Source organism: Triticum urartu, chromosome 4 (assembly GCF_003073215.2).
Source record: "Triticum urartu cultivar G1812 chromosome 4, Tu2.1, whole genome shotgun sequence".
NCBI lineage: Eukaryota > Viridiplantae > Streptophyta > Magnoliopsida > Poales > Poaceae > Triticum > Triticum urartu.
This window is the reverse complement of record NC_053025.1, coordinates 573,725,200-573,738,285: the sequence shown is the minus strand read 5'-3', so window position 1 is coordinate 573,738,285 and position 13,086 is coordinate 573,725,200.

Sequence of the window (13,086 nt, the reverse complement as noted above, 5' to 3'; positions counted from 1 at the left end):
AAAAAGATTTCTACAAACAGTCCCCTCGAGGACAAAATAGAAAATGTATTTCAGCGAATGCGCTTTCAGAACTGAGGAAAATGTGCTTTCCTAAAAGGAAAACGTATTCAAAGGAATACATGTCCACTTACTCCACGTCAGCAGAGTGCGGGGCCAGCCTCTGGGTCGCTGATGGGTGGGGGCCACGGCATCTCTTCTCTCTCCTCCCGCCTCCATCGTCCTCCTCGCGACTGTGTCGGTGTCAAAACCGGCGGATCTCGGGTAGGGGGTCCCGAACTGTGCATCTAGGATCGATGGTAACAGGAGACGGGGGACACGATGTTTACCCAGGTTCGGGCCCTCTCTATGAAGGTAATACCCTACTTCCTGCTTGATTGATCTTGATGAATATGAGTATTACAAGAGTTGATCTACCATGAGATCATAATGGCTAAACCCTAGAAGTCTAGCCTATGTGGGTATAGTAATGAGTATATGTGGTGTCCTTTCCAGACTATCCCCTTTAGTTTATATAGACATCGAGGGGATCTAGGGTTTACATGGAGTCGGTTACATAAGAAGGAATCTCCAGTCACCAAGCTTGCCTTCCACGCCATGTAGAGTCCAATCCGGACACGGTGCAGTCTTCATCCTTCATGTCTTCAGAGCCCATCAGTCCGGCCCATGAATAACAGGCCGGACGCCCGAGGACCCCTTAGTCCAGGACTCCCTCAGTAGCCACTGAACCTGGCTTTTAATGACGAGGAGTCCGGTGCACTGATTGTCTTCGGCATTGTAAGGCGGGTTCCCCTTTTTCCGAACTCCAAGATAGTCTTCGGATGCAATGATTGTATCCTGACCTATTACGCACACCATACACAACCGCGGAGAGTATAATATTTGCACGAATCTAATCTGTTGACAGCTTTTTTCCAAGACGACATCGCGTCTCTCTGGTTATATTTTCGAACCATTTTTCTTCTGCCATTCCACGCTTCGAGACATGGTTGCTATTGGCACGTCTTGTCAAAACAGAGATCGTGTCCCCTTATTGCGGGATTCTCATCAATGCGGGCATGGGTAACTCAACCGGGCCGTTTATACAGCCCTAGGGAATAGGCGAATCCTAAGGCAAGTGAGGAGGCGTTTAATATTTGTTGCCTTTATAAGGGGATAAGGATTCCCTCTTCCTCTCATGCTCTCTCTCTGTCTCTACCTTTTCGATCTCAAGCTCCAGTGCCCAAGTTCTCATCTCCTTTCCACTCAAGCAACCATGTCCGGATCTGGTGGTCAGGGCAAGTGGATGGTGTCCTCCATCAAGGAGGAGGACATTACTAAGCTACGGGCGGCCGGATATTTGGCGAAGGAGATCGCCCATCGTCTGCCAGCCGAGGGATAACTCGTCCCCATGCCGGAGCCCACAGAGAGGGTAGTATTCATCCCCTATTTCTTCCGCGGGCTAGGGTTTCCACTCCACCCTTTCATCCGCGGGCTGATGTACTATTACGAGATAGATTTCCATGATCTGTCCCCGAATTGCTTCCTCAACATCTCGGTGTTTATCGTCGTGTGCGAGGCCTTCCTCCGCATCCATCCCCACTTCAGGCTGTGGCTCAAAGTCTTCAGTGTGAAGCCGAAGGTGGTGGATGGCTAGCACGCGGAGTGCGTAGGGGCCATGGTGAGCAAGCTATCCAATGTCTCCTGACCCAAAGGCACCTTTGTGGAGACAGTAAAGGAATGGCAGAAGCAGTGGTTCTACATCACAGAACCTCACGGCACCACCTGGGCCACAGCTGCCGAATTCCACTCCAGTGCTCCCATGCGACTCACCTCCTGGGTCGAGAAGAGTCCGGACTAGTGTTCACCCGACGAGCTGATAGCGCTGTAGACGCGCGTTCAAAGCATGGTGACCAAGGACGTCAAGCTTGTTGATGTTGTCCATGTGATGCTAGTCCGCCAGATTCTTCCGTGCCAGCGCCGAAGCCGCCGTTTATGGGAGTTCAATTCAAAGAAGAACCAGACCCTAAAAAGGCTCTTCGAGACTTCTCACGAAGGGGCTTGTAAGTTGCTCTTTAAGGGCAACGAGAAGCCACCGGCCACGGACTCAGACCGTGGTTACAATTGTAAACACTCCGCTAGCGAGGTATGTTACTTTTTACATATTCCCAACTTAAATGTTTCGAGGATGATGTCTGAGATCTTAGTATTGCTCCCTCAGGACTGGGTGGAGAGGGCGAAGCGGATCCAGTGTCCGGCTCCGTTGCCCGAAGAACCAGTCATCCCGCGCCTGGCGAAGATGCTGGTGTCAGTGCCATATACGGCGCCGAAGAAGAAGGCCAAGGGGGCCAAGAGTGGCCCCCGTCGCAAGGGCACTTCGGACGCGATGTCCAAAGATGACGAGGCCCATTCCTCTGTCCCTGAGGACAATGACGAGGAAGAGGAGGAGGAGGAGGAAAACAACCCTCCTCCCGAGGAGAAGAAGAAGAACAGGGTGGCCTCGGCACATCTGGAGGCGAAAGCGCCCAAAAAGGGGAAGGGCGCGCCAGCGGTCAACACCGCGTGGGACATTGATAGTAGTCCATAATGTTGCCCCCATACTAGGCCCCAGGCCGCATCGTAAGTGACATGGCTTATTTATGGGCACGCCCAGCCCTTTCTTTTTATTATTCTAACATGGTTAATCCATGCTATTGCAGTCCGGCCCGTGACCTTATCCAGCGATCCTCATCTGGAGGTTCGTTGGCACTGTCGGAGATGGCGAGCATGTCGCCACCGCCTGCTTACTCCCCCGGGGCCAGGGACGACACCGAGGTGTTATCCCGGAGGACCGCTCCGAAGGGAGGAGCCCAGGATGTTGTCCGGGAGGCGCCACAAGGCGGGACCTCCGCGGCCGGACACATGGGGGAGCCAATCCCCATGGAGACTAGCAAGGAGGGCCGTATCCAGTTCGGCCCTCAGCTGAATACGATTCCGGAGACACATATGGCTCCGGAGTCGGGCGAGCAACCCCCTTTGAAGGAGGGGGGTGCGTCGCCTCCACCGGTGGCTCCTGTCCATCAAGGAGCGCCAGATGACCTGATGGGGGAGCTACGAAGAGCCTCCATCATGGACGAGCACCGTATCCTTATGGGTGTGGTGATCGAGAAGGTTTAGTCCGCCAAGAGTGGACTGAATGAAGCCTGTAGCAGCCTGTTAACAGGTTTCGAGGTAAGAAAGAGAAAAACCCCGTATAGTCTGTAGCCCCTGAGATGTTGTCCGGTGTTCGGCAAGGAGAACCGGACAGGGGAACAATCCTTAATTATAAGAGGGTAATTGAATATGTATCGATAAGCAGGCGTCCCTGTTGGCCGTGACCTCGCATAGTGCCAAGGTCTCCGAGCTGAAGCGGATGCTGGAGCGGACCGAGAACAAGCTCGGCGAGGTTAAGGTTCGGCTCTAGGAGAAGCAAGGTGAGGAACGACTATTTTCTCTGGTGCCAGTGTTGCCGTCCTTTGAGCGTAGGGGCTTGGGGCAGCGTTCGGGCCGCCGGTGCTTGGACCGTGTCTCGGAGGTTTTATTCGCATCTGGTTCTTCTTTGTCGTCGCCAGATCCTTTAGGTGTATCAACCATGTACACGTCGTACGAAGAGGTAGCCGTCCAACGTCTAGTGAATGGCAGGTCTTGGCCTTGCTCCTTGTCGGCATCATCGTCCAGACCGTCGATGTCTTCGGAGCCATAGTCAAGCACGTCGGTTAAGTCATCGACGGTGGCTATGAAGTGGGTGTCGGGTGATACGTCTCCAACGTATCTATAATTTTTGATTGCTCCATGCTATATTATCTACTGTTTTAGGCAATATTGGGCTTTATTTTCCACTTTTATATTACTTTTGGGACTAACCTTTTAACCGGAGGCCCAGCCCAGATTTGCTGTTTTATGCCTATTTCAGTGTTTTGAAGAAAAGGAATATCAGACGGAGTCGAAACGGAACGAAATCAACTAGAGAAGTTATTTTTGGAAGGAAACACACCCGATGGACTTGGACCCCACGTCAAGGAAGGAACGAGGTGCTCACGAGGGTGGGGGGCGCCCCCCCAGGGCGCGCCCCCTGTCTCGTTGGACCCTCGTGGCTCCGCTGACGTACCTCCTGCACCCATATATACTTACGTGACCTAAAACTTCCAGAACGCAACGTAGATCGGGAGTTCCGCTGCCAGAAGCCTCCATGCCAACCCCTTTGCTATTATATTTGGATCCTATGATGTTTCTTCCCCCCTCTACTCTCTTATAATGAATTGAGTTTCCCCTTTGAAGTAATCTTATCGGATTGAGTCTTTAAAGATTTGAGAACACTTGATGTATGTCTTGCCGTGGATATCTGTGGTGACAATGGGATATCACGTGATTCACTTGATGTATGATTTGGTGACCAACTTGCGGGTTCCACCCATGAACCTATGCATAGGGGTTGGCACACGTTTTCGTCGTGATTCTCCGGTAGAACTTTGGGGCACTCTCTGAGGTCCTTTGTGTTGGTTGAATAGATGAATCTGAGATTGTGTGATGCATATCGTATAATCATACCCACGGATACTTGAGGTGACATTGGAGTATCTAGGTGACATTAGGGTTTTGGTTGATTTGTGTCTTAAGGTGTTATTCTAGTACAAACTCTAGGGCTGTTTGTGACACTTGTAGGAATAGCCCAACGGATTGATTGGAAAGAATAACTTTGAGGTGGTTTCGTACCCTACCATAATCTCTTCGTTCGTTCTCCGCTATTAGTGACTTTGGAGTGACTCTTTGTTGCATGTTGAGGGATAGTTGTGTGCTCCAATTATGTTAGTATTGTTGAGGGAACTTACACTAGCGAAAGTATGAACCCTAGGCCTTATTTCCTATCATTGCAATACCGTTTACGCTCACTTTTATCACTTGCTACCTTGCCGTTTTTATTATTTCAGATTAAAAATACCTTTATCTACTATCTATATACCACTTGTTTCACCATCTCTTCGTCGAACTAGTGCACCTATACAATTTACCATTGTATTGGGTGTGTTGGGGACACAAGAGGCTCTTTGTTATTTGGTTGGAGGGTTGCTTGAGAGAGACCATCTTCATCCTACGCCTCCTACGGATTGATAAACCTTAGGTCATCCACTTGAGGGAAATTTGCTACTGTCCTACAAACCTCTGCTCTTGGAGGCCCAACAACGTCTACAAGAAGGTTGTGTAGTAGACATCAAGCTCTTTTCTGGCGCCGTTGCCGGGGAGGTTAGCGCTTTAAGGTATATCTTTAGATCTTGCAATCGAGTCTGTTAGTTTCTTGTTTTATCACTAGTTTAGTTTATAAAAGAAAATTACAAAAAAAATGGAATTGAGTTTGTCTCATACGCTTCACCTTTTTAATATCTTTCGTGGGTATGATGGAAATGATAATTGTGCTCAAGTGCTAGAAGAAGAAATCTATAAAATGTTTGGCACTAAATATTTGAATGATGAGCATGATTGCAATGTTGTTAGTATGAATTCCTTGAATATCCATGATGCTAATGATATGCAAAGCCACAAGTTTGGGGAAGCTATGTTTGATGAAGATGATATTTTTCCCCAAGTTTTGATGAGCAAATTTACTATGATGAAAGCATGCCTCCTACCTATGATGATTATTGTGATGACACATATGATTTAAATAATAATAATAACAATGAACCTTGTCATCTTGATCTTAATTTTCAATCACATGATAGTTATTTTGTTGAGTTTGCTCCCACTATTATTCATGAGAAGAATTTTGCTTATGTGGAGAGTAGTAATTTTTCTATGCTTGTAGATCATGAAAATAATGCTTTAGGTGCTGGTTATATTGTTGAATTCATTCATGATGCTACTGAAAATTATTATGAGGGAGGAACATATGCTTGTAGGAATTGCAATAATATCAAGTTTCCTCTCTATGTTTTGAAAATCTCGAAGTTTTGCTTGCTTTACCTTCCTATGCTAATTGATTATTGTTTCCATAAGTTGTTTGCTCACAAAATCCATATGCATAGGAAGTATGTTAGACTTAAATGTGCTAGTCATATTATTAATGATGCTCTCTTTATGTTTCAATTCTTATCTTTTATGTGAGCATCATTGAAATCATCATGCCTAGCTAGGGGCATTAAACGATAGCGCTTGTTGGGAGGCAACCCAAATTTATTTTTGTTCCTTGCTTTTTGTTCCTGTTTAGTAATAAATAATTCATATAGCCTCTGTTTAGATGTGGTTTTATGCTTTTAATTAGTGTTTGTGCCAAGTAGAACCTTTGGGAAAGACTTTGGAGAAGTCTTATTGATCATGCTGTAAAAAACAGAAACTTTAGCGCTCACGAGAATTGCTGCCATTTTTATTTGGAGAGTGCTATTTAGTTAATTCTTTTTGAAGATTATTAATAGATAAATTACTCAGGTACAGCAATTTATTTGAGAATTTTATGAGTTCGTGAAGTATACGTTTGATTCAGATTACTACAGACTGTTCTGTTTTTGACAGATTCTGTTTTTCGTGTGTTGTTTGCTTATTTTGATGAATCTATGGCTAGTAAAATAGTTTATAAACCATAGAGAAGTTGGAATACAGTAGGTTTAACACCAATATAAATAAAGAATGAGTTCATTACATTACCTTGAAGTGGTGATTTATTTTCTTATACTAACGGAGCTTATGAGTTTTTCTGTTAAGTTTTGTGTTGTGAAGTTTTCATGTTTTGGGTAAGGATTCGATGGACTATGGAACAAGGAGTGGAAAGAACCTAAGCTTGGGGATGCCCATGGAACCCCAAGGTAATATTAAAGGATAGCCAAGAGCCTAAGCTTGGGGATGCCCCGGAAGGCATCCCCTCTTTCGTCTTCGTTCATCGGTAACTTTACTTGGAGCTATATTTTTATTCGCCACATGATATGTGTTTTGCTTGGAGCGTCAATTTATTTTTTTAGGATTTGCTTGCTGTTATTTATAACAATGTTTTGCATCTTTTATTTCAATAAAAGTGGCATTGATAGCCTTTACTATGCCTATGTTACAAGTATACATGTTGCTGTTTGAAAACAGAAAGTTTACCGCTGTTGCAATAATTCCCTAGAAAAGTCAGAATGTGATAAAATGTTGAAACCTTTTTCATATTAAGCTATGACAAATTTACAACAGTGGGGATTTTATTTAATAATTTTTGGAGCTAGGGAAGTATGGATGTTGCAGCATTATTTACAGGCTATCCTGTTTAGGCAGATTGCTGTTATGTTTGCATTGTTTGCATATGTTTGCTTCTTTAATGATTCTATTTGAGGATAGGACTATTAAATATGTAGAGGCATTTAGTATTCAATGTTGAATAACAATTTTAGTGATTTGCTACAGCAGAGTATGATAAGGTTTTTGCAATGGTTTATACTAACTTATCTCACGAGTCCTTGTTGAGTTTTGTGTGGATGAAGCTTTTGAGATTTAGGGAGACCTTGATATGAGTGGAATTAAGGAGACACAAAAGCTCAAGCTTGGGGATGCCCAAGGCACCCCAAGATAATATTTCAAGAAGTCTCAAGCGTCTAGGCTTGGGGATGCCCCGGTTGGCATCCCACCTTTCTTCTTCAACAACTATCGGTTAGTATCAGTTGATCCTAAGTTTTTGCTTCTTCACATGATGTTTGCTATTCTTAGATGTAATTTTATTTTGTTTTGCTTGCTGTTTGAATAGAATACCAAGATCTGAAATTATTAAATGTTAGAGAGTCTTCACATAGTTGCATAATTATTCGACTACTCATTGATCTTCACTTATATCTTTCGGAGTAGTTTGTAATTTGCTCTAGTGCTTCACTTATATCTTTAGAGCATGGTGGTAGTTTTATTTTGAAGAAATAAATGAACTCTCATGCTTCACTTAGATTATTTTGAGAGTCTTAATAGCATGGTAATTTTCTTAAAATCCTAATATGCTAGGTATTCAAGAATAATAAAATTCTCTTATGAGTGTGTTGAATACTAGGAGAAGTTTGATACTTGATAATTGTTTTGAGATATGGAGATGGTGATATTAAAGTCATGCTAGTTGAGTGGTTGTGAATTTGAGAAATACTTGTGTTGAAGTTTGTGATTCCCGTAGCATGCACGTATGGTGAACCGTTATGTGATAAAGTCGGAGCATGATTTATTTATTGATTGTCCTCCTTATGAGTGGCGGTCGGGGACGAGCGATGGTCTTTTCCTACCAATCTATCCCCCTAGGAGCATGCGCGTAATACTTTGCTTTGATAACTAATAGATTTTTGCAATAAGTATGTGAGTTCTTTATGACTAATGTTGAGTCCATGGATTATACGCACTCTCACCCTTCCACCATTGCTAGCCTCTCTAGTACCGCGCAACTTTCGCCGGTACCATAAACCAACCATATACCTTCCTCAAAAAGCCACCATACCTACCTATTATGGCATTTCCATAGCCATTCCGAGATATATTTCCATGCAACTTTGCACCGTTCCGTTATTATGACACACTCCATCATTGTCATATTTCTTAGCATGATCATGTAGTTGACATCGTATTTGTGGCAAAGCCACCATTCATAATTCTTTCATACATGTCACTCATGCATCATTGCACATCCTGGTACACCGCCGGAGGCATTCATATAGAGTCATCTTTGTTCTAGTATCGAGTTGTATCATTGAGTTGTAAATAAATAGAAGTGTGATGATCATCATTCAATAGAGCATTGTCCCCCCCAAAAAAGAGAAAGGCCAAAAAAAGGGAAAGGCCAAATAAAAAAATAAAGGCCAAATAAAAAAAGGAAGGACAAATAAAAAATAAAAATATATAAAAGGGACAATGCTACTATCCTTTTTCCACACTTGTGCTTCAAAGTAGCACCATGGTCTTCATATAGAGAGTCTCTTGAGTTATCACTTTCATATACTAGTGGGAATCTTTCATTATAGAACTTGGCTTGTATATTCCAATGATGGGCTTCCTCAAAATGCCCTAGGTCTTCGTGAGCAAGCGAGTTGGATGCACACTGTCGGTGTAAAAACCGGCGGATCTCGGGTAGGGGGTCCCGAACTGTGCGTCTAGGCCAGATGGTAACAGGAGGCAAGGGACACGAAGTTTTACCCAGGTTTGGGCCCTCTCGATGGAGGTAAAACCCTACGTCCTGCTTGATTAATATTGATGATATGGGTAGTACAAGAGTAGATCTACCATGAGATCGGAGAGGCTAAACCCTAGAAGCTAGCCTATGGTATGATTGTTGTTGTGTATGTTGTCCTACGGACTAAAACCCTCCGGTTTATATAGACACCGGAGAGGGTTAGGGTTACACAAAGTCGGTTACAATGGTAGGAGATCTGCATATCCGTATCGCCAAGCTTGCCTTCCACGCCAAGGAAAGTCCCTTCCGGACATGGGACGAAGTCTTCAATCTCGTATCTTCATAGTCCAGGAGTCCGGCTGAAGGTATAGTCCGGCCATCCGGACACCCCCTAATCCAGGACTCCCTCAGTAGCCCCTGAACCAGGCTTCAATGACGACGAGTCCGGCGCGTAGATTGTCTTCGGCATTGCAAGGCGGGTTCCTCCTCCAAGTACTTCATAGAAGATTTTGAACACAAAGATAGTGTCCGGCTCTGCAAAATAAGTTTCCACATATTGCCATAGAGAGAATAAAATTTACACAAATCTAATCTGCTGACGTATTCCGTAGTGTGACACACCATGGCCAAGCCTTTATCCGAGTCGTTTCATTATCCCACCTCAGCGCGTCATGCGAGGCGGTTTCCTTGGCACGTCTTGTTAAAGCAGAGATCGTGTTCCCTTATTCCGGGATTCTCATCAATACGGGCGTGGGTAACCCAACCGCGCCATTGATTACGGCGCTTGGAGATAAGCGAGTTTTACCAGGCTGGTGGGGACATGTAGTTGCGTCCACCCATATAAGGGGATAAGGATCCACCTTTTCACCTACGCCTTCTTCCTCCTTTGCTTATCCATTCTCGCGCACTCGAGCTCCAGCGCCCAAGTCCGCACTCCCCACCTCAACCTTCTCCAGCCATGTCCGGAGTGGGAGGCAAGTGGATGGTCTCCTCCGTCACGGAGGGACACATCAAAAAACTGAGGAAGGCCGGATACCTGTCTAACGATATTGCATACCGGCTTCCCGAAAAGGGGCAGCTCATCCCCACCCCTAGGCCCCATGAGAGGGTGGTGTTCCTCCCCCATTTCCTCTGCGGACTGGGCTTCCCTCTTCACCCATTTATCCGGGGGCTCATGTTCTACTATGGCCTGGATTTCCACGATCTGGCCCCAAACTTTGTCCTCAACATCTCGGCGTTTATCGTCGTGTGCGAGGCTTTCCTCCGCATCCGCCCCCATTTCGGCCTATGGCTCAAGACTTTCAATGTCAAGCCGAAGGTGGTGCGCGGCAACTAGGCGGAATGCGGAGGCGCCATGGTGGGCAAGATGGCCAACGTCTTATGGCTCGAGGGCTCCTTTGTGGAGACCCTGAAGGGGTGGCAATTGGGGTGGTTTTACATCACCGAGCCACGCGACCCCGAATGGGTCGCACCCCCCGAGTTTCGATCCGGACCCCCTACGCGGCTCACCTCCTGGAAGGAGACGGGCCTGTCGTGGGGTAAAAAAGGAGAGCTGACCGGACTCCAAACATGCGTCCAAACCCTGGTGGACAAGAAGCTCAAACTTGTCAACGTAGTCCAGGTTATGCTCATCCGCCTGATCCTCCCGTGTCAACAACGGGCTTTCAACCTGTGGGAGTTCGACCCGGCGCGGCACCAAACTCTGAGCAGGCTCTTCGACACGACATACGAAGATGCCTAGAAGGTGCTTTTCAAGGGCGCCGAGGCCCCCGCATCCGCTACCGAGGATCGCGGATTCAGTACGCAGCGTCACGCTCATGCGGTAAGCTGTTTTTTTCCTTTTACAAGGTATCAGTTTTTCATAGTTTGACTCCATGCGGGATCTAAGCTCCCTTACCTTTGACAGGATTGGCAGGTGACATCCGGACAGATCAACTGTCCGGCTCCTTTGCCCGAAGGCCCAGCGGACGCTCGCTTGGCGAAGCTGCTGGTTCCGGCACCCTATGTGGTGCCGGAGAAGAAGGTCGCGAAAAAGGCCACGGGGACTCGGAAGAGTGCCCGGCGCCAGGAGGTGTCGGATCCATCACCCGACGGTTCCGAGGCGCATTCCTCCCGTGAAGACGAGGAGGAAGAAGAAGAGACCTCTCCCCCTCCAGCGGGAGGAGAGAAGAAAAGGAAGGCCGCCCTCTCTGGGGAGGCCGGAGGGTCCAAGAAGGGGAAAACCCTTCATCCGGACTACTCCACCGACGCCGACGACGGCGGAGAGGAGTGGCCGCCCAGGGCCAAGCCCCTAGCAAAATCGTAAGTATCCGGATACCAGAGTAATTCATAGTATTTGTTTATTGCACAGCTTTCCCTTATGTCGAATATGTTTATGCAGCCCACCCAAAGACCGGCTCGACGCGTCGTCGAGCGGCTCACTGGACTCGTCGGATGTGAACTCGCTTCCGACGGATTCCTCCCCCCGCCCTATGGACGACACCGAAGTGTTGTCCCAACAGGTTCCAAGCCGGGAGGAGGTGGTCCTGGAGGCGCCGCAAGGCGACCTCCCGGACTCCAGGAGTAAAGGGGATGAAACCCCCCTGGGCTCCAAGTCCGGCTCTAGGCCGGACACCGCTCCGGAACCTTCAAAGGTTCCAGAGTCCGGCGGGGGACCTCCTTCCTAGAGGAGCAAGCCCACCGTGCCGGTGGCCCCCGTCCAACCGGAGGCGCCGGACAATCTGTTGGAGGCGCTCCAAGGCGCCTCCATCGACGAGGAGCACCGCACCATTATGAGTGCGGTGGTCCAGAAGGTTCAGTCTGCCAAGAGCGGACTGACTGAAGCTTGTACAAGCCTTCTAACAGGCTTTGAGGTAAGTAAAGAATGTGTAAATAATATTACCGCATAGACAGTAGCCCCTGAGGCTCTGTTTGGTGTTCGGGAAGAAAAGCCGAATAGAGGATCAAATAAAATTCGTAGGAGTCTAACAAAAAGGAGTCAATATGCGTATGCAGGCTTCGCTGCTGGCGTCCGCCGCACTGACTATGGAAGTGGACATGCTAAAGCAGAACCTCAAGCGCTCCGAGCAAGAGCTCGGGCATGCCAAGAAGCAGCTCGAGGACAATGAAGGTAAGAAATACCTTGTTTAAATATATATAAAAAGGTGCAATTGCAAAAAATGACAGGATTATCGTGGCTATTGTAGGGGCCACGTCTGAGGTGGCGACCCTTAAACAAGCGCTGGTCGAGGCCGAGAAGAAGGCGGCCATGGAGCGCACCGAGCGGGAGAAGTATGAGGCCGAGGTTGGCAAGGTACGACAAGAGCTCCAGGCTCTTATGGAAAAACATGAGATTTTGGAGCTTGACTCAAAGGCGCGAGCGTCCGAGCTCGCGGTGGCTATTGAAAATGCCAAGTCTGCCAAGGCCGAATCCCAGAAGACCCTCCAGGAGTTGGATGAGGTGAAAAAGATAGTGGCGGGTAAGGCATTCTTTATGCAAAGCAAACACATAAACGTGAGTTACTTGTTGCTTACCCGAATCCGGAGCTCTCCAGGAGCGTTCACAGATCTTCCCCGGAGTGTGTCCGATGCTGCCGCATTCTATCGAGCCGAGGAGGGCAGTTCGACAGAGAAGGTGTTCTGGTCTCAGTATGCTGAGGCCAGACACCCCGTGCCCCTGAGCGACCAGCTGAAGCAACTGGTCGAGCTCCACAAGGCGGCCGAACAGGCCATGAAGGGCCTCATAGTTCGACTATGGCCTGGAGGGGCTCTGCCTGGGAGCTATTTCGGGCTGGTGCGGCGGCTGGTGGAGGCCTGTCCAAGGCTCGAAGTCATCAAGCGCTCCGTCTGCATTGAAGGTGCCCGTAGGGCCCTTGCCCGTGCTAAGGTGCACTGGGGCAAGCTGGATGCTGAGAAGCTTGTCAAGGACGGGCCACCGCCGGGGAAAGAGCATCGCAAGCCCGAGAATTATTATAAGGATGTTCTGAAGGGTGCCTGCCTTGTGGCGGATGAATGTT